At 39.1% G+C, this 21,066-nt stretch overlaps 8 non-coding genes across 8 annotated transcripts; all 8 read left to right on the forward strand.

Moving 5' to 3' along the window:
• The first annotated feature begins 444 nt into the window (after positions 1 to 444).
• On the forward strand, positions 445 to 516 carry trnat-cgu (transfer RNA threonine (anticodon CGU)). The gene has a single exon. It is a non-coding gene; the product is annotated as a tRNA-Thr (tRNA).
• A 1,111-nt stretch (positions 517 to 1,627) lies between these two features.
• Positions 1,628 to 1,699, forward strand: trnat-cgu (transfer RNA threonine (anticodon CGU)). Its single transcript has one exon. It is a non-coding gene; the product is annotated as a tRNA-Thr (tRNA).
• Positions 1,700 to 2,191: 492 nt separating this feature from the next.
• Positions 2,192 to 2,263, forward strand: trnat-ugu (transfer RNA threonine (anticodon UGU)). The gene has a single exon. It is a non-coding gene; the product is annotated as a tRNA-Thr (tRNA).
• Positions 2,264 to 5,872: 3,609 nt separating this feature from the next.
• On the forward strand, positions 5,873 to 5,944 carry trnat-cgu (transfer RNA threonine (anticodon CGU)). The gene has a single exon. It is a non-coding gene; the product is annotated as a tRNA-Thr (tRNA).
• A 1,327-nt stretch (positions 5,945 to 7,271) lies between these two features.
• trnat-cgu (transfer RNA threonine (anticodon CGU)) lies at positions 7,272 to 7,343 on the forward strand. The gene has a single exon. It is a non-coding gene; the product is annotated as a tRNA-Thr (tRNA).
• Positions 7,344 to 10,633: 3,290 nt separating this feature from the next.
• trnat-cgu (transfer RNA threonine (anticodon CGU)) lies at positions 10,634 to 10,705 on the forward strand. The gene has a single exon. It is a non-coding gene; the product is annotated as a tRNA-Thr (tRNA).
• A 7,950-nt stretch (positions 10,706 to 18,655) lies between these two features.
• trnat-cgu (transfer RNA threonine (anticodon CGU)) lies at positions 18,656 to 18,727 on the forward strand. The gene has a single exon. It is a non-coding gene; the product is annotated as a tRNA-Thr (tRNA).
• A 1,782-nt stretch (positions 18,728 to 20,509) lies between these two features.
• On the forward strand, positions 20,510 to 20,581 carry trnat-cgu (transfer RNA threonine (anticodon CGU)). Its single transcript has one exon. It is a non-coding gene; the product is annotated as a tRNA-Thr (tRNA).
• The last annotated feature ends 485 nt before the right edge of the window (positions 20,582 to 21,066 follow it).

Here is a 21,066-nt window from a genome sequence, read left to right on the forward strand (position 1 = left end):
ATCTTAGAGACTTTCTTCTCTGCTCACTTACTGTTCACTGATTACCTGCAGGTCTGGAAACCTGAACTTAAAGAAATTTGAAGTTGAGAGAAGATGATTGTCAGTAGATGTTTGTCTACATTATCGTTCAGTTAGTTGATGGTCATTGAGGTTAACACTTAATTGTCTACAAATCAGAGCTGATAGATTGTCATTTAGATCAACTGCTTTCTTTGTAGAATCCAAGCTCCTTCAAATGTGACAGACAAGAAGTACTTGGACTGCAAACATAAGCACCAAGAAAAACAAATATGAAGCCACTCCTTTGCATTGTGCATTGATCTACAGATCATTTTGTTGATTCAAAGGTTAGTTCCACAGTGAAAGATTGTTATGTGAGAGATATGAAAGACTGATCCTGTTCCCATATCTGACTCTAGTAGTACTGTGTCATCTCTTTGCATGGGCGTGGTGGCCAAGTGGTAAGGCGTTGGTCTCGTAAATCAAAGATCATGGGTTCAACCCCCATCCATGCCTTTAAATTCAGTTAGCAGATGTTGTCATGTTCATCTTGACACATCATCAGTCACCTCATGACCTCTTGGGATACCTGTTAATGTTAAAGACTTTCTTCTCTGTTCACTTACTGTTAATTGATAACAGCATTTCTTGGAACTTGAACTTAAAGAAACGTGAAGTTCGCTAGATTTTTTGTCTACATTTTTTCTACTGATAATTGTTTATTGAGGTTAACCAAGGCTTAATTGTCTTCCAATGAGGGCTTATATGTTGTAATTTAAGTCATTTACTTCATTTGTACAATCAAAGCTCCTTCAAATGTTACACACAAAAAGTACTTGGACTACGAATAGAAGCACCACTACTTCTGTTGCATCATGCATTCATCTACAGATACTTTTAGGGGATCCAAAAGTTAGTTAACCAGTGAAAGATTCACAATTGAGAGATATGAAAGACTGATAATGTTCCCATATTTGACAGTAATAGTAGGTTTCCCATGATTGACAAGGGTGTGGTGGCTAAGTGGTAAGGCGTTGGTCTCATAAACCAAAGATCATGGGTTAGATCCTCATCCATGCCTTAAAGTTCAGTAAGCAGAAGTTATCATGACACTTGTGTTTATTGTGATATGCAAACACTTCATGACACTATCCTCTAGGGTAACTGTCAACATTTCCCAATGATCTTAGAGACTTTCTTCTCTGCTCACTTACTGTTCACTGATTACCTGCAGGTCTGGAAACCTGAACTTAAAGAAATTTGAAGTTGAGAGAAGATGATTGTCAGTAGATGTTTGTCTACATTATCGTTCAGTTAGTTGATGGTCATTGAGGTTAACACTTAATTGTCTACAAATCAGAGCTGATAGATTGTCATTTAGATCAACTGCTTTCTTTGTAGAATCCAAGCTCCTTCAAATGTGACAGACAAGAAGTACTTGGACTGCAAACATAAGCACCAAGAAAAACAAATATGAAGCCACTCCTTTGCATTGTGCATTGATCTACAGATCATTTTGTTGATTCAAAGGTTAGTTCCACAGTGAAAGATTGTTATGTGAGAGATATGAAAGACTGATCCTGTTCCCATATCTGACTCTAGTAGTATTGTGTCATCTCTTCACCTGGGCGTGGTGGCCAAGTGGTAAGGCGTTGGTCTCGTAAACCAAAGATCATGGGTTCAACCCCCATCCATGCCTTTAAATTCAGTTAGCAGATGTTGTCATGTTCATCTTGACACATCATCAGTCACCTCATGACCTCCAGGGATACCTGTTAATGTTAAAGACTTTCTTCTCTGTTCACTTACTGTTAATTGATAACAGCAGGTCTTGGAACTTGAACTTAAAGAAATGTTAACTTCACTAGATTTTTTGTCTACATTTTTTCTACTGATAATTGTTTATTGAGGTTAACCAAGGCTTAATTGTCTTCCAATGAGGGCTTATATGTTGTAATTTAAGTCATTTACTTCATTTGTACAATCAAAGCTCCTTCAAATGTTACACACAAAAAGTACTTGGACTACGAATAGAAGCACCACTACTTCTGTTGCATCATGCATTCATCTACAGATACTTTTAGGGGATTCAAATGTTAGTTAACCAGTGGAAGATTCACAATAGAGAGATATGAAAGACTGATAATGTTCCCATATCTGACAGTAGTAGTAGTTTTTCATGCCTGACAATGGCATGGTGGCTAAGTGGTAAGGCATTGGTCTTGTAAACCAAAGATCATGGGTTCAATCCCCATCCATGCCTAACCTATAGAAGAAGGTTTTCAGATGATGTTTGAGACTATGATGTCCATTCACTGATTGTTCATTGGTAAAAGCAAAACACAGAACTTGAACTGTAAGAAAGTTGATTAGTTTATTGCTTTATTGATTATTATTTCTACAGATAATTGTTTATAGAGGTCAACCAATGCTGAATTGTCTTCCAATGAGGGCTGATAGGTTGTCATTTAAGTAATTTACTTTCAGCATACGATCAAAGCTCCTTCAAATGTGATTGAGCAGAAGTACTTAGGCTGCAAACAGAAGCACAATCTCTTCCAAGAACAAAAAAATGGACCTGGCCCTTTGCAATACACATTTATCTGCAGATAAACTTGAGTGGTTAAAGAGTTAGTTACACAGGGAAAGAAACTTACTTGGGACTTATGGAGGTTCCCAATTATGGCACTACCTTTAATATGACGGAGTGATATATGGACCAAATCTTGTGTTTAAGTTGTGTCCTCTTGTAAACACGACATTTAACTTTAAATAAACTACTGTTCTTTATCACCTTAAAGCCTCTATAGTTAGGGTTTTTCACTCAGGAAAAAAAGATATTGAAACTACTTTCTTCTGCCCCAAAAGGTGGCCAAGTGGTGAGGTGTTGGTCTCATAAACCAAAGATCATGTGTTTAATCCCCATCCATGCCCTTCATTGAGAAACAGATGTCCTTATTGCTTAGCTCTGAATTAGATATAAATACAGGCTCCGGTTTTAGTAGCAAAGTCTCGCTCAAATAACAGAAAGAAACAGAAAACTGACTTCATGATAACCAAGGTGTTTCCCATTTATCCCCATTTATGCACTTGACCCAGATTTTTCTCAAATGCTAGGTCTTGTGCAGTTGGACTATTTTCTCATGAATAGTTCCTTGAAAAAGCTCTTGACTCAGTGAATGTGCATGAAAGAACTTATGATTTGTGAGTGGTAGTTAATTTTCATTTCAGGAAAGGTCACAGCGTGCAGTCTCTGTGAAGCCATCTATAGCTCTTTCTGCTTTTGCCATGTCGAGTATGCATTCCTGCTAGCTCCCACCGGTATGTATGGTTGTCAAGCTCACAGCAATGCTAATAATTGTGAGGGTTGCAGCTGCACAGCCCTCTGATGGTGCATGACCATGTCAAACTTTAGCTTCAGATTCAGGATGAATTATCATAAAATACCTCTTCTTTCCTTTGGTATGCGCCTTGTACCAGCATTTAGGAAGTGTATCTTCAACACTGAATTTGATAATATATGACATCAATGTGTCAGTTTTTCCATCATATGATGAAGATAAATTCCTTCAGAAAAAGGAAGGGATGTAGAGAGTAGAGGGGAATGTAAACAATGTTGTAGAGGAAGGAGGCAGCATGGCATGAAGAGTCTCTACATGGACTTAACACCCCAGGGTGCATCAAAACTTTGGCAGACTCAGCAAAACATGGTTTATGTAGGAGGTTGTACACACATGTGCATGTCTTTCTGGCTGAGGGGGACATGTGTCCAATAAGCCTCTTTTCCACCCTTCACATTGATTTAAACTCCTGCGCCCATTTTTCCACACACTTAAAAACACACACTCTCTCTCTCTCTCTCCGCAGTGTGTTGCTATGCCCGGGGAAATCTATTTTTTTCTGGGGTATTAAAAGAATCCAGTGTGTCTCAGCAGAAACGAGGTGATGCTCGGACATGTTCACTTATTAGATAATTAACCCCAGCTGAGACCCCGACAGTGAGGGAGGCACGAGGTCACTTCAGCCTGATAACAGTTACCTAATCCACCGAGGTTAAGGGAACATAAGAGTGTGTGTGTGTGTGTGTGTGTGTGTGTGTGTGTGTGTGTTTATCAGAGACAGAGATATGGACAGTAAGTGTAGGTAACAAAGAGCTGTGTTTAAGTGTAGGTGTGTTTGTCTGGTTTCTGCTGGTGTGTGTGTGTGTGTGTGTGTGTGTGTGTAAACAAAGGCCATCCAGGGTAACATAGAGTCAGTGAGAGTGTGTGTGTGCTTAATAACGCTATACAGGGAAGCCACATTAAGAAAACAAAATAAACTTTTGTTGTGCTTGAATGTGTCTGAGTGGGAATACACATACAATCAAATAAAGAGCTTCATAATGAATCGAAATGCTTTTATTCAAAATGTTAAACATAACATCTGAACATCTGGGCCAAGAAAACACCGCATATTATTCAGTTTACATTTCGTTTTGCTGACAAAATGCAGGTTGTCTTTGTGCGACTGTTATTGTGCCAAATCTTTAGGAAAATAAGTGTGACACCCTAACTGCTATGTTTTCACAGCCTGTCTGTTTGTATTGATTGTCAAACAGCTGTAGTTGTCAGAGAATGCTTTTGAAAGTTTGATTCTTTAAATGTCCAATGTCTTAACTAAGAGAGGCAGATACAGTCTATTTCTTCAAGTCATAAAACAGACATTTGCATGATGCAGAAGCAATAAGGTCCCTGTTATTAGATACATTATCTTTGTAATTTTTCGCCTAAAAGGGTCAAGAAGAAGATATACTGTATTAATCCCACGTGGGGAAAGATTTTACACTCTGTTATTGAACATACATACACAAAGGCTGAAATACATACACATGCATGCAAATTAAAGGACCATTATCTAAGATAATAAGTGAATTAAATGCTAAAAGGACTTTACTGTATCATCAGACAATAAGGAAACATGCTATGCTGGCTTCTCTGACAACAGTGCAGCAGCCAGTATGTCCTCCTTCTAAGGTTAGATTTTGGTCCTGAATGGTCTGTTTTTGTTTGGACCAGAGAAGATAGGCGGTTTAAATTTGAAAAAATGAAAGTTACGCATGTAACTACGTTTCTATGAATTCTGGATGACTGCCAGAGCTTCCCAGTCACTCAGAATCAGGAGTGGCGAGAAGATTAACAAAGGAATGATGACAGGATGACACCGGCTCTTTATAATAGAGGAGGGGTCATCCTGGGTCACACATGACTTTGTTTCTATACACACTCGACCTACCGTGGAGGATATTATCCATAATCAAGCACTGCCTCTGGAGGTCAGGAAGAATGAAATAGGAGTGTGTTTGTCCAGTTGTAATCATGCTTCTATTACATTTAATAAAAAAGCAGAATTATTATTTAGAGTCATGTATGTTTTTTTTAAAATATTTATATAGAGATTCACATATTTGTATTTTTCTCCAATGTTGTAAAGATATTTTAGTCTAGCCTTGTTAAGGGAATCGTTTAGCGCCTTATCAGTTGAATATACGATTATCAAGAAAAGTTTTACATATAGCAAAATCAAGGTATGGTGGCCAAGTGGTAAGGTGTTGGTCTCGTAAACTCAAGATCATGGGTTTGACCCCCATCCATGCCGTTCAAATCATTAAGCAGAAACTGTCTTTGCGCTCTTGTTCACTTTACAACCCTACCATTTAGGGAAATCATCGTTCCCATGACCTACCAGGGTCTGAAAAAAATGGATGATCCTCATTCTCAAGCCTGCATTCAGTACATATAAACGCACAGCTGAAGAATTAGCTTTTCTGTTTTGATGCACGTGGTCACACAGTGTAGAGGCAGCCTCTGAGGCTAAACAATAAACTACCAAAAATGGCGTGGTGGCCAAGCGGTAAGGCGTTGGTCTCGTAAACCAAAGATCATGGGTTCAATTCCCATCCATGCCTTTGATAGCTTAACACTAGAACAATCAGCATTCTATCACCCCTAGAAAGGCCATAGCAGTCATTTTGACTGTTTACGAATTATTTGCATATCATTTCAATAATCAATATCAAATATAAGAATAAATGGATCTGTAATGTTGTGAAAGTTATAATAAAGTTCAGGACACAAACATTAAATTCTAATGAATTAGAAATTTTAATAGTTTATTGACAACCACGGGAACAGCAGCCGGTGTTTTTTGCGAATGGGAATGATCTCTGTCTCATTCTCACGTTCAATCTCAGAGCCAGTGTCAGATGAAGTTTCGAGAGACCAGGAGACGTCACTTTCTGTATCTGAACTTGCGCCTCCATCAGACTCTGCCTCATCAAGGCTCTGGAGCATGGCTAAAGCCTCTGTGGCAGCAATCCTCCTCCTTTCTGACATTTTGTTATATTCTGTTCTAAATCAGATCCTAATTTACTCTATTCTGCCTTTTCAATGTTGATTAATTCAAATGTCTTCTATTCTTTCTATATGGTTTTAGGCGGGTAAGCTTTCTTTCCTCCTTGCCTCGAGCGTTATAAACAATAGTTGCTAGGCAACAGCGATGCGCACCTTCAAGTAGTGGTGGGCGATATAACGATCTTAGATCGTGAAGGATTTTAACTTGCTGACGATCTCCCAAAGCAGAGAGATTGTAGAACCGGACTAATGTGTTTATTCTATCATGCTGCAGTCTATGCTCCTACACAGAAGCGTCTCCCCCCCCCCCCCCCCTTTTTTGCTCGGCAGCGGTGAAAACGAAACTTAAAAGTAAAGTCCGCAAAAACAACCCACAAAAAAAATTGTGATATGATATTTTCCCCATATCACCCACCTCTACCTTAAAGAGCGTGAAAAAGTAACGAATACTGAAATGATACACTGGCTATAATGCATGCAGTCAATATGACTGCTATGGACTTTCAAGGTAGAAATACTCAAAACTCTTTTGTGTTTTGTGTTTTTGATAAAATAACAATGCTAGAATAAAATATAGACACATTTAGGAAAAGTCATGGTCCTGTAGTTACATAGGTTTTATTTTTAGTAAGTTATTACATTGCAAAATTAAAAAACAGTCAAAATGACTGCCTTGGTCTTTCTAGTGTTAAATTAACTCGCTGAATGATTGAGTTTATAATAACAGTAAGGGTCTATTTCTCACAACCCAAATCTTAAAGTAAAAAAAAACATTCTGATCCTGAGGTTTTTTTTTTGGAGGGGAGAGAAGCGACGACGATGTAGAGATTCAAAATGTAATTTATATATAAAACTTTTTGGGATTAAACATGTCACATCTGTAGCATGGTGGCCAACTGGTAAGGCGTTGGTCTCGTAAACCAAAGATCATGGGTTCAATCCCCATCTATGCCTGACAGGTTCTGATTTAATCATTCTGATAAGCTTTGAAAATTAAGAGTCTTATTCTCAAGTCTCACTTCAGTACTTATATGCAGAGTTAAAACCAGACGGTCAGCTCGACTGCATAGCCTATTGCTAGCGTCCTGGTCGTACTATACATGTACCGGTGTAGAAATTGATTTCTGAATTCACAACAGTAAGGTGCGATATGCCCCCTGTCAGATAGTTTCTACTTTATTGAACGTTCTTCTGGTTGACCTTACTTACAAGTTACCAAGTCCTAATCCAATTTGTGTCAAACTGAGGTGTACACATGCAAGAGTTAATTGATCTCTGGCCGCATCCTCCATGTGTGTATGTCCAACTTTGAGAAGTAAGTACCATTTCAGCTGGACATGTTAACATGTACAATCATTTTATTTCTGTATGTCATCGTCCTGATTGTTGAAATAAGATCAACTAGCTAATGAGGGACAGACTAAAAGCCGGCTCTCCATTGGGTTCTTGTGTTTTTGGTGAATATAGTTTAAAGAAAGGAATAAATAATTTGTTAAATGGTAAGGTCATGCAGCTGGCGTCTCTTTATTCCATGACGGTATTATTCCATATGTGTACAGTATGTTAAGCACACAGAGGGGCCGAACCGCTTTCAGAGGCCTTTCATCCTCCTTACGTTGGGGAACCTTACATGTATGTGAACTCCAATATACCCAGAAGATCTCATTCAAGCTGACACAATAACATGTGTATTTCCAAGAGGCAATAAAATGACATTCACTGACCCCACTTTCCATTTCTGCATGAGCGCAATGAGCACACTGGAGCTATAAAACACACTTCTGCAATCACAGTTAATGTTTTGTTTCATTTTTATTCAATGGACGAAGGGAGTAGAAATATAACAATTTTCATTCACAACAGAAGTCCTGGATTCACCTTGTATTAATTTAATATTAAAAAATATTATATCATGCTGCATACTTCCTGAAAGGGGTAATGGTTATGACTACTCCAGGTCTTTTTGGGGTTTTAAGTACTCATTTCAAGAGCAATTTCATGAAATCCATTTTTAGAGTGAACAGTCTCAGAACCTGTCGGTTATCATTAGTCGTCTTCTTGGGGCTTCCATTGCAGCCAGCCAAGACTTCCTTTACCATACCCTGCCTTTGTTTAAAGTCCAATTGCAAACTTTGATTTGAGAGACAACATCTGAGAGCAGATTATTAGCCTCACTCGCATGCCGCTGTCTTTGTAGGGACAATAAATATAAATTCATCTAGGTTATGACCGCCGATGTCTTCAGGAATCGTATTACGGTCAATGGGTTTCTCTGCTTTTGCCCTCTAACGGTCTGATTTCATGTGTACAGCCAATGCCGGCTAAAATCAGAGAGGACGATATTACTCTATAACAGAAACCCAAACACTTCTGATTACAAAAAAACATTTTCTACTCAGAGATTCAAATTTAAGTAAGTTATTAAGACTGCAACATGAAGGCCTACAGTTAAGATGGCTACACACTGGGCTATTTTAGGCCTGATTTTTGCCCCCTTCAACAGTCAGGGGGGCGTGATCCAAATTTATGGCTTATCACAACCAACTATTCGTCCAAATACTCCTCAAGAGTGTGTGGTGTCACTACGATTATTTTACTTCTACCAACCGAGTCGGAGCCTCCCTAATCTGGAATCATAAATATCAAACATGTTGGATATTTACGAAAGGAGTAAAATAAGACTATCATGGCTAATGATCAAATCCGCTATGGAGAAAATGGGATGGGATTTTTACTTCTGGAACCACACTGTTGAGCTTTATTGGTAGGAGGACTTGAGGGCAATACATGGGGTTTTGGGCTGTAGTGGTCCTGTTGTTATCAATGTTTGACCCACAGTGAGACACACCTACCTGCATACACACCTACCACAGACGTATAGCAGATTAAATGTATAGCAGATAAACAGGCAGGTAACAGAGTCAATCAGCAGGGGAAAAGTATAAATTATAGATATTTAGCTACAAATGTTAAAGTGCTTAAAGATCTGTTCTACCTACTCCTACACACAAACCATCAGACGCCTCTTTGAAAACTGTCAGGGACTGCATGTTCCATAAATCACCATCATGTACCAGAACAGGACTTTTTAATTGACTGCCACATTTCCACAAAGCCTTGCAAAATGAAAATGTTTGGAGTCCCAGTAATGATATAAAATGTATATTAAATCCTGGAGGTGTAGCACAGTGTCACAGGAATAGCTGTAATTGTGGTTTATGTGTCCCGAGTCACACAGCTTAAGTGCAGTATGTGTGGGCCGAGGGAGCGGTGAAATTATAATGAGTGATACGAGCAGGGAATAGACTAAAAACCCCATCATGTAAGGCGTCATTTTAATAAGAGTGCTCATTCTGGGCTTTCTCCTTTATGAATTTCTTCTTTTGCTCCTCTCCCTTCTCTCTTGCTTCATTGGTTGTTTCCCTTTAAAAGCACAAGTTTCTTTCTTTTACAAGCTGATGATGCTTTTGATCACATTCTGAGAGGACAGATTTGTACTGACAGAAATCAACGCTCTAATAGTTTCTTTTAAAGTGTTTTTAAATCCAGCAAAAGCTGACACGGTTTGTGTTTCGAGAAAAGTTACTCTGACATTTTAAGGCATTTAACTTCCAAAGCCTTCACCACAACAGAAGATTGCAGAGCAGGTTTTTATCTGCCTAATAGCTACTGAGAAGAGTAATCATTCTGAATGGCTATTCGGCCCAATAAAGAGCACCTTAATCGGCGAGAGCCATTATGCCTGATCATAGTATTTCTACTGCAGGTTCTTGTTTTTTTTGGAAGTCTGAGATTGTTTGTGTCAGTGTCTGGCAGGATTCGAGGGATAACTCCCACAGAGATTTGTTTTTTGCCTTCACCTCTGACACTGTAGCCACATGGCTTTCCCCATCTGCCACCTCTGTGCCACCAGCCACAGCCAACTCTCAGCGTCTCTGCCATTTTCCACCAGCCTCTCACTGCCTGCCTTTCCCTACCAGCCCTCATTTACTTTAAGACTTCAGTGCGGTTCATCACTAATGTTTGTAATAAATCTCATTTTCTCATTTTAACCCTGTCTGCATGGTAACATTGCAATCAAAAGCTATTTCTTTCATTTGGATATTATTTTTATTTGACATACTTCGATGACAAAATATAAACCAAATTAAAATCAAAACACATGGGAAACGACAAAGATGTATAGATTCCAAATGTCATTCATATATATATAAAAAATGAGGGATTGATCATATCACACCCGTGGCGTGGTGGCCAAGTGGTAAGGCGTTGGTCTCGTAAACCAAAGATCATGGGTTCAATTCCCATCCATGCCTGACAAGGTCTGATTTGGAATTAACTTATCAATAGGATGATGTCTGACTAGGTGGCAATATGCCCCCTGTCAGACAGTTTCTATTTTATTGAACCTTCTTCATTTTAAAATGTTAGTTTATAATTTTTCCAAGTGGAAAACCGTAACCAGTGCATGCCAACAGCTTCTGAAGCACAGTGGAGGTTGAGAGTCTACTGAGGCTCCAAAAACAGCTCAACAGCTCTTCCTATCTTGTTGTTTTGTCCAGTTAGCACAAAACACTGTCACAGTAACATGAAATATAGCCTTTTCATGCAACTATCCATTTTCCATACCTCTTTTCCTGTTCGGGGTTGCAGGGGACTGGAGCCGATCCCTGCTGTCATTGGGCAAGACGTTTGGGTTACACCCTGGACTGGTCACCAACCAACCACAGGGCTGACATATAGAGACAGACAACCAGCGACATGCTCAGGGAGAACATGCAAACTCCTGAATTTGAACCAGGAACCTTCTCGCTTGTGAGGCGATAGTGTTTACCACTTCACCACTGTGCAGGCCCCTTTTCATATCATACTTTTTATATTGACATAAAATTTTTGAATGTAAAGACGGTAATGTTTTTATTTTCAGCCAGCCTGGGTGCTGCCTTTATCCTCCTGTCAGTCAGATCAGAAGCTCATGGCAGGTCTCTTTCAGTTATAAATATATTTTCAGCCCTTTTCATGCAGAAAAACGAATTCTCCGCTGATTGCTTTTCCTTTTTAAAATGCATTATTTCCCTGTGTGACACTGAAAGGTTTATTTGTCCTCACATAGTTGCCTGATGACTCATATTATTTATGTTGTAAGAAAATGGGCAACTACTAGAGTCGTGCAATTTGTGCTCTAAATGGCAGAAAGAGGAGGTTTATTGAATCAGACAAGACGTGTTTGAAGGGTTGTCACCACAGCAGATATATATTTTGTCATGTCCACTCGAGGAATGAGACGGGATTGTTTTCATGTTTTCACTATACCACTCAGAGTGGTGTTAAAGAGAGGTTTGGAGCTGTCTGTGGTGCTGAAACGACTCTGATAGTCAAACAAGGCTATGAGGATTTTAAGTTATTTAAGGTTCAAATTTGAGGACAAATGACCCCACAAACGCCAGCGTGCATTTGATAACTGTTTTTCCTCCCTATTTGAGACAGACCTACTGCACAGAAATAATGAGACACAATTATGAACACAACGGGCTGCAGCAGTCGAGAGGATGCACACAAAATAAAACGCCAGTGTGTGTGTGTTTGTGTGTGTGTGTGTGTGTGGTTGTATAAGGTAATATGGGTTTACATGTGCAGCTGTTGTTTGTGTGTTGACACAATTTATTGTTTCACTCTGAGTCTGTAAAACATGAATCATTTGTGCGTTGTGTCCTTATAATAGTGTAAACATAGTCATACCATATAAGCTATGTATCCAGATGTGAAAAGTCTATTTTCAAATATAAATCTCAATATAACTTTTCTAATAATGAGTGCTGGATATCATCAGATCAAACCTAGTTTTTTTTCTGTTGCGGTAGAATTCATTTAAAATATATTAGCATTTTTATTCTGCCCAGCCGAGATTTATGACGAGGACGTTTTTTCAGCCCTGAAATAATCCTCTAAATCAGTAAACTGCAACATCATCCTTTACTGCACATCATCTTAAGTCTTCAGCAAACTCCAATTCATCAAGATAGCTGCTGCACACCTTCTCAACCTCCCCTGCTACCGTAAACACGTCAACCAAATCCTAAAAAAAAAAAAAAAATTGTCTGGCTCTTTGTCCCGTACCGTATTCATTTCAAAATCTTGCTCCTCACTCACAAAGCCCTCAACCATGAGGCCCCCCTCCTACCTCACAGCTCTCCTCCACCGTCACATTCCTTCTAGAAGCCTTCGTTCTTTTGACTCCCAACCGCTTGTCTCATCACCACACAGAACCAAGCACTGAACCCTCTTGAATTCACTCCCCACACATATTCAAATCACTGCTCAAGACTCACCTTTTCAAGCAAGCTTTTACTGTATGATTGTGTTGTGTGTTTTTACGTGTTGTGAATATTGTTGATCTGACCTCTTTGTAATGTTGCCATGTTTGTATATATGTTCCTTCTACGTTGATTTGATCTTTACATTTTTAACTCGTGTAACATTATCTTTGAGTTCTTGAAAAGCATTTTATAAATACAAAGTATTATTATTACTTATAACTGTACGCCCCCACAATGCAACACTCCTCCAGGAGATAAAGAGAGAGTCAGAGAAAGAGAAATTTACTGAATTACATCTATAACTTATTTGCTTTTAGAAGATATATATGGAAAATCTACAAAGTATAATACCACTTATTAAAAAGAATAACATGAAACTGTCTTTCTGTCTTGTAAAACGATTTATAGAACAAAAGAGTTTGGATGTCACAGATGCAAATTGATGCAGATTTAAAGTAAAGTTTGAACATTCTTTAGGATTTCTACTCATCTGTATTAAACAGACATAATCTGCAGAAAACGATTTTCTCATGACAGTTGATTTAACGTCAGTGGATGGTGAAGCTTTAGACTCCTCCTCATCTCTGCAGTGCTTCTTCACAGTCCTCCAGACTCTGCCGACAGCTTAACAATCAATTAGATCTTCTTAACACATCAGTCCTTAAGATGCCATCTGAAGCATTAGTCAGACACTCATCCGACAATCGAAGACCTCTGGACAGAAAGATATGTGTGTGTGTGTGTGTGTGTGTGTGTGTGTGTGTGTCACATTGTGTTTCCACAGCAAGCGCCCGCCGTCCAGCTCCGGAGCGTGCCACCAGCGCCACTACACTCTGCTCCGTTTCAAATACGCTGCAAGTCTAATTTTCAACGGAGTACACTGCAGGTTAGCGTCAAGCTGGACAGAATATGACAACCCGGACAGGAAGTGAGACAAGGAAATGCACGGAGCGTCCGGTCAATTTCAAAATAAAACAGAAAATACGATCGTGTTTTTAACCACTTTATCTAAAAGTCAAAACAGGCACCAAACGAACAATAAATCATCCTCAGAAAGACAAAGTAACATGTTGTTTGCATGTTTTTCTATTTGTTCTCGCGTGATCTTGTAGATCTCCTGTGATGTGAGTACAGCTGATCATGGCTACGCTCACATTCCAAAAACGGATCCAGTGCGAAAGGGCGTGCGCCATCTGACTGAGCAAAACCGTGGCGCTCACTGAGCATGTGGGGATTGGGGGTAACAACGAGATGGCTATGTCAATACTCTCGGAGACCTTCAGTTGGCGCCAAAGGGAACCAAACTGAATCACTTAATGTTGTAGCTTTAAACTCTGGAGGCCTGCAGCTTCTCTGACTGTGACAAGCTTTTTTGAATAAACTTCACTAACCACAGTATTTGAAACATTTGTTTGATGAAGTTGACTCTTGTTAAAGATTAGAAATTAGGAACATCATTTTATGTAACTCATTAGAACAAGTTTGCAGAAACACCACAGCACACAGGAGGGGAATGAGAGTTCAGAGCTCCGGAGACGGGGATTGGAGTTGTTTTGTGTTTGTTGCTAAACAAACATGCTGAGATTTTACTCGACTCATCACAACCTAAATCCTAACAAAGCTGTCTGTCAGCGGCTCAGTCTAAACCAAGGGCAAGCTTTGTGAGCTCTCTCTCCAGACACAACAGTCTGAACTCACACGGCTTCAACTTCCGACGACATTATAAAGATTAACATCCACTCTGTGTGCTATATGATGCAGAAGCACGCCTTCAAAGATTCATGACGGCGGTTTAAAATTGGCCGTGTGGAATCATTATTTTTGTTTAAAGGGGGAAATAAAATAAAATCCATAAAATTGGTTTTCATGATGCAGCTGCTGTGCAAAGTGAGAGACGTTATCATTTCAGTGTTGATAAGCTTTCATTGTTCCATCATGCGTTTTAAGCTTGTAATAACGGCCATAAATACTGTGACGGATATAAACACTAATGCACAATAACAGGCAGTCAAATCAGAAGACATTAGACATGGACTTTAACTTAAGCCAATTTAGACTTCATCTTAAACTGTGAGCGGAATCAAACAGAAAATATGATTTAGTCATTAGGACTTCATCATTTCAGGAGATAGCCTCATTTGATTTTAGACGTAGATATGAAGAGAGGGAGCCTTAAACATGACAATGACTGTCCTTGAAATCCAGAGAGGCTTCTTATTAGAAATTTTAATATGTCCCACAGTTTCCTATTTAACTGCCTGTTCAGTCCAGAAGTGCAGAGACTTCAGTCTGCTGAAGTGGTGCATTTCATTTTACTTTAACATCTCCACTCATTTGATAACTTTGTGGTTTGAAATTGGCCTGCCTTGAGGAGGGAGAGGACAGCCTACGACTTCCTTCACACACATGTCTAATACCAACTTAACACTTTTCCTATTGTCTTTAACATCAGTTTGTAAAAAATAAACATCAGTGAATTGAGACAAGAATACAATGTACAACTACATTTTGTTCTTTTCCTTCATGTTCAATATTCAACATATAGAGCCTGGATGTTTGAAGCCGTCTTGTGAAATTCACACAGGGTTGCAGTGGTTTGCCTCACAGCAAGAAGGTTGCTGGTTTGAATCCCCTGTTGGACAGAGTCTGTGCTGAGTTTGCATGTTCTCCCTGTGCATGTGTGGGGTCTCTCCATGTACTCTGGTTGATGACCAGTCCAGGGTTTTCCCCGCCTCTTGCGGAATGACAGCTGTTATCGACTCCAGCCCTCCAGACCCCAAGCACGATGAGTGGTATAGATAACAGATGGATGTTAAAGGGGTTTTTATATCTATTAATTTAGATATTGTAGGCTGCACAGGAAATGAAAGATTTAAGTTTTTACAATATTAAAAAGGCTCACCTTGCTACTCAGTGTGGAGACAGATTTTCAGAACAAGCACAAGGCTAGCTCAAACACTAGCCTTCAAATGGTAGTACTCCAACATATATCTGACAACACTGTGGCCATGCCCACCGTCGACAAGTTTCTTAAATCTCCTGGAGGGATGAACACCATTCGTCCAAACAATATTCCCCGTCTTTGTTTTTGTTGTTAATGATGCTTGAAGAAATGTCAGTTCCAAATGTCCCATATGTGTTAAACTGAATAGACACCTAATCAACCATTCAGTGACCACTGTTTAATGAGATGTTTGGAACAGATGTTCACTCAGAGCAACTTTGCATCGCATTACATTAAAGCTTCCCTTTTTTGTTATTTTTAGGGAATTGAGAGGAAATTGAGAAAAAATGGAATAGAGGATGTTATGAGGGAAAAGAGGAATGCAGGAAAGAAAGATGTTTATGGATCAGATCATGGTACTCTAACGGTACAAACTAAAAGGGTGATACATGAAACTGTGTGAGGTGGAAGAAACTGGAGGATAGAAAAGTCATTGCAGCTTTGAGCTTGTCAAAAAATCAGACAGGTTTTTCATTTAGGGTTAGGGTAAGTTTGACTTCTTCATCTCAGCTCACAAGGTTAGAATCATCTTTCGCTATCAAACCTATAAAAAACACAGCCTTGTTTTTTTCCCCCTTTTTGTTTCGGGGGGGGGGGGGGGGGGGGGGGGGGATAAATCAAGTCCATTTCATGTAACGCTGCTATTTTCTCCTGGAGTTTCCTAGTCAGACACTCCATCTGCACTTTTTCCACAGAACTCTTTCATTCTATCCACAAACAGTTGTTTAACCTTTTGGACTCTCTTCTGTGAAGTGAAGCTAAAGGTCACTGGACTATCTGGACTTGACCCATCTGCACTTTACTCCCCCACCTGTGTGCTAATCTTTACTTTGACTCGACACTCTTTTATCTCATTGGCAGCATACCACTATGTTTATTCAGTTACCGTCAGTGAGTTTGTATGCTGGAGACAAAAGATGGCTGAATGAATCACTCAGCAGATCGCTGTTTCTTACAGTCACAAGCCTTTTCTTGAGTCAAAGTAGCAGGACTTACAGACTACTGTTACAACATATTGGCCATGATGAGTCACCTCATTTCCAGTTTGCATGGAGCTAATCTTATTTACATCTTCTGCATGTATAAGAATTATGTATGCTTCCTGTGAATCCATTTAGCCTGAAATCTTGCAGAAGACCCTGGATGATGTATTTATGCATTCAGAAACTGAGCTGCTCACAGATTTTTGAAAATATTAGTCTCCCATATTGAGCTGCTGTCTGCCTCCACATTTCCTGGCAGCTTGACCTCTACTGCTCCTTAATTGGTTGCTTCCTGACCCTTCAGGTCTGACTGGGCATGCATGATGAGTCCAATATATAATTTGAATGACACAGTGCCTGTGCCAAAATGGTTTAGATTTAGAGGTGGGTCAGTCTGAACATTTGTAAGAAAGACTGAAGACAGCTATCTGATTCACTTCAAGAATTTTGAATGTTGTCTGGTACCTTAAATACTCAGTCCTTTTATTATAACTATTAAGTACTTTATAGACTGTATAAAACATGGACGTAGTCTGTGACGTTGATTTCTGAAGAACCTTCATGAAGCTCAAAAATAGCATTCAAATGATAATTGGACTCCTTTTCTCAGGCATTTTAAAATGAGGTCTAATGTGGTTTCTTGGCAAGTGGAGTATCAAGGAACTTTAGTTTTCTGCACATTGGCTTCATTATTCATCACTGGAGGATGAAACTTTACCTTCGCGGTGGTTCAAATTCATTCAAAACTAGTGATGTAACAGTATGTAAGTATACAAGCTTTACTAATGCTTTAGTGTCATTTTACTCTCCCAGAAACACAACGTTATGATGCCTTTTTGGAAATGAGGGCGGCTGTGATTCAGTGGTAAAGCTGGTCATCTCTCAACCAGAAGGTCAAGGGTTCAATTCCCAGCCCCTGCACCCCCATGTCGCAAGACCCGAAGTTGCTCCGGCTGCTTCCTTGTTTGTGTGTGAATGTGCATGAAGGGATTAGTTAATCCTGATGGCACTTTACACAGCAACCTCGGCCATCAGTGTGTTAATGGGTTGGTGTAACATTCGCTGTAAAAAAGTGCTTTTAGTAGAAGACTAGAAAAGTGCTATACAAGCTCAAGTTCATTTACCATTATCCAACCATTCACCATATGTAAACTCCTGGCTGTATTTAAATTTTGCACCCTCATATGTGATCTAAACAGGGCATGGTGGCCAAGTGGTAAGGCATTTCTCTCGTAAACCGAAGATTGTGGGTTTGAGCCCCATCCGTGCCTTGGTTGGCATTATATAATAATAACAACAACAATGTAATTTTCAGACACTGGGCTGTAAAGTCAACCCTGAAAGGTATTTAAAAAAAAGTATTTGTCTGTTGTCAGAAAAAGAAGACTAACCAGTAGTCCTCGAACATTCAGCATACTAATCCCTTAAACCAGGTACACACTGAATGATTTCTGGTCAATTTCACCCACTCATACATCAACTCATGTTGAAGTTGGGCTGGCATGTCGACGAGTCTTGCAGTATACACTGAGGTATCATGGCCAATCAAGGCCCCCCAATCCATCGAGTAGATGGATGTGTGATTAAGAAAGAGAAGGCAGATTTACTGTTCTGGAACAATGGCGTTTTTATAAAAAGATGATACTGGTGTCAGTAGAAGTACCATTAACAACATTCACTTTCCACTTACCAGGTATAACAGCGGGACGGTCGAATGGTAAAATGTTGATTTTTAATCTGTTAACATGAGTATCTTCTCTTGGTTTGTATCATTCTTTCTGAATAAAAAATGCTATTGGTCCCCCAACTGAAGAATAAAGGACCCATTTTAGTATCATTTTGCTGATAGTTGTGGTGAAGAGTTAGACTCGTGATTTCAGCAAAAGAGACAAAAGTAAAATGTTTTCGGTGTATAGTAGAGTTGAAAAAAAAAATTATCCTATTAATAATTAATGCATGTAAGGCATGGTGGCCAAGTGGTAAGGCGTTGGTCTCGTAAACCAAAGATCATGGGTTCAATCCCCGTCCATGCCTTCCTCAAATAATAATAACAGTTTTTTGAAAGATTTGAGGATGAAGTATGAATATCACCATTGTAATAGTTTAAAAGAACTGAAATTATGAAAAACCTAAAATGCCTCTTCGGCTAAGCGACACATTATCCGTCCATCACTATCTGTGCTCGATTAAAGAGCATCTTTACATGGCTGGTGCGTCGATAACATAATGTTGGGTAAACAAACCAATGTCTTCTCCAAACAATTTATCCAATTTTTTTAGCTAAACCAAAGTTTTCTTTTTCTTGATATTAAAATTGAACAAATTAAGATGACGTTTCATTTACCTACTTACCTGACCTTGAACACATCGTAATGTCACCTTATTTAACCTTTACAAGTTAGTTATCTAGCTTTATATCCTGCCGAATTCAACATCGATTACATTTTTTAACTAACAGGACTTGCAACAAAGTTTGGGTTCTCCGATGACTCCTGTTTTTGACTGGAGGAGGAAGATGACTTCCCTTCAGTGGCAAACATGTGTCTTTAAGCAACTCGCAGTCAAAGCTGCTGCTGTTTTGGTTTCATTTGATATGCTCAATATTGATGTGTATGTGCAGCTCAATTTTATTCAAAAATGTTATTAGACAATTGATGTATGGCGGAGATTTAACTGAAAAGATTTGACTAGACTTGAGATATAATGTTATTTTTAAGGACACACAAGACTCAATAGCAGTTTTGCTTAGCTCAAACATAATTGATTTTTGAGTTTGAAAAAGGCAGAACTGGGTCCTTATTGAACTCATTATTGTACCCAACATGTTCACAGTTTGTCAATGTGATAACTTTACAGGTGCTTTTTCTATTTAAAATAGTATGAGTCCTTGCAGCTTCTTGAACTCCAGCACTTTCCAGGTGATACCAATGATGCCTTTTGGGCTTCAGAGCTAAGACTTTAGACATAAAGCTGAGTATCATCAGTCGTTCAACATGCCCTTGTTGATTCTGTTGAGGTTTGGCCCAAATGCACCCTCATATGAGCTCCAAACAGAGCATGGTGGCCAAGTGGTAAGGCATTGGTCTCGTAAACTGAAGCTCGTGGGTTCGATCCGTACCTTGGTTGGCATTATATAATAATAATAGTAACAACATCAATTTAATTTTCAGACCCTGGGCTGCAAAGTCAACCCTGAAAGGTATTTAAAAAAAGTATTTGTCTGTTGTCAGAAAAAGAAGACTAACCAGTAGTCCTCGAACATTCAGCATACTAATCCCTTAAACCAGGTACACACTGAATGATTTCTGGTCAATTTCACCCACTCATACATCAACTCATGTTGAAGTTGGGCTGGCATGTCGACGAGTCTTGCAGTATACACTGAGGTATCATGGCCAATCAAGGCCCCCCAATCCATCGAGTAGATGGATGTGTGATTAAGAAAGAGAAGGCAGATTTACTGTTCTGGAACAATGGCGTTTTTATAAAAAGATGATACTGGTGTCAGTAGAAGTACCATTAACAACATTCACTTTCCACTTGCCCAGTATAACAACGGGACGGTCGAATGGTAAAATGTTGATTTTTAATCTGTTAACATGAGTATCTTCTCTTGGTTTGTATCATTCTTTCTGAATAAAAAATGCTGTTGGTCTCCCACCTGAAGAATAAAGGACCCATTTTAGTATCATTTTGCTGATAGTTGTGGTGAAGAGTTAGACTCGTGATTTCAGCAAATGAGACAAAAGTAAAATGTTTTCGGTGTATAGTAGAGTTGAAAAAAAAAATTATCCTATTAATAATTAATGCATGTAAGGCGTGGTGGCCAAGTGGTAAGGCGTTGGTCTCGTAAACCAAAGATCATGGGTTCAATCCCCGTCCATGCCTTCCTCGAAGAATAATGAAAGTCTTTGGAAAGATTTGAGGATAGTTTAAAAGAACTGAAATTATGAAAAACCTAAAATGCCTCTTCGGCTAAGCGACACATTATCCGTCCATCACTATCTGTGCTCGATTAAAGAGCATCTTTACATGGCTGGTGCGTCGATAACGTAATGTTGGGTAAACAAACTAATCTCTTCTCCAAACAATTTATCCAATTTTTTTAGCTAAATCAAAGTTTTCTTTTTCTTGATATTACAATTGAACAAATCAAGATGACGTTTTATTTACCTACTTACCTGACCTTGAACACATCGTAATGTCACCTTATTTAACCTTTACAAGTTAGTTATCTAGCTTTATATCCTGCCGAATTCAACATCGATTACATTTTTTAACTAACAGGACTTGCAACAAAGTTTGGGTTCTCCGATGACTCCTGTTTTTGACTGGAGGAGGAAGATGACTTCCCTTCAGTGGCAAACATGTGT

The sequence above is a fragment of the Labrus bergylta genome, chromosome 9, assembly GCF_963930695.1.
Source record: "Labrus bergylta chromosome 9, fLabBer1.1, whole genome shotgun sequence".
Classification (NCBI taxonomy): domain Eukaryota; kingdom Metazoa; phylum Chordata; class Actinopteri; order Labriformes; family Labridae; genus Labrus; species Labrus bergylta.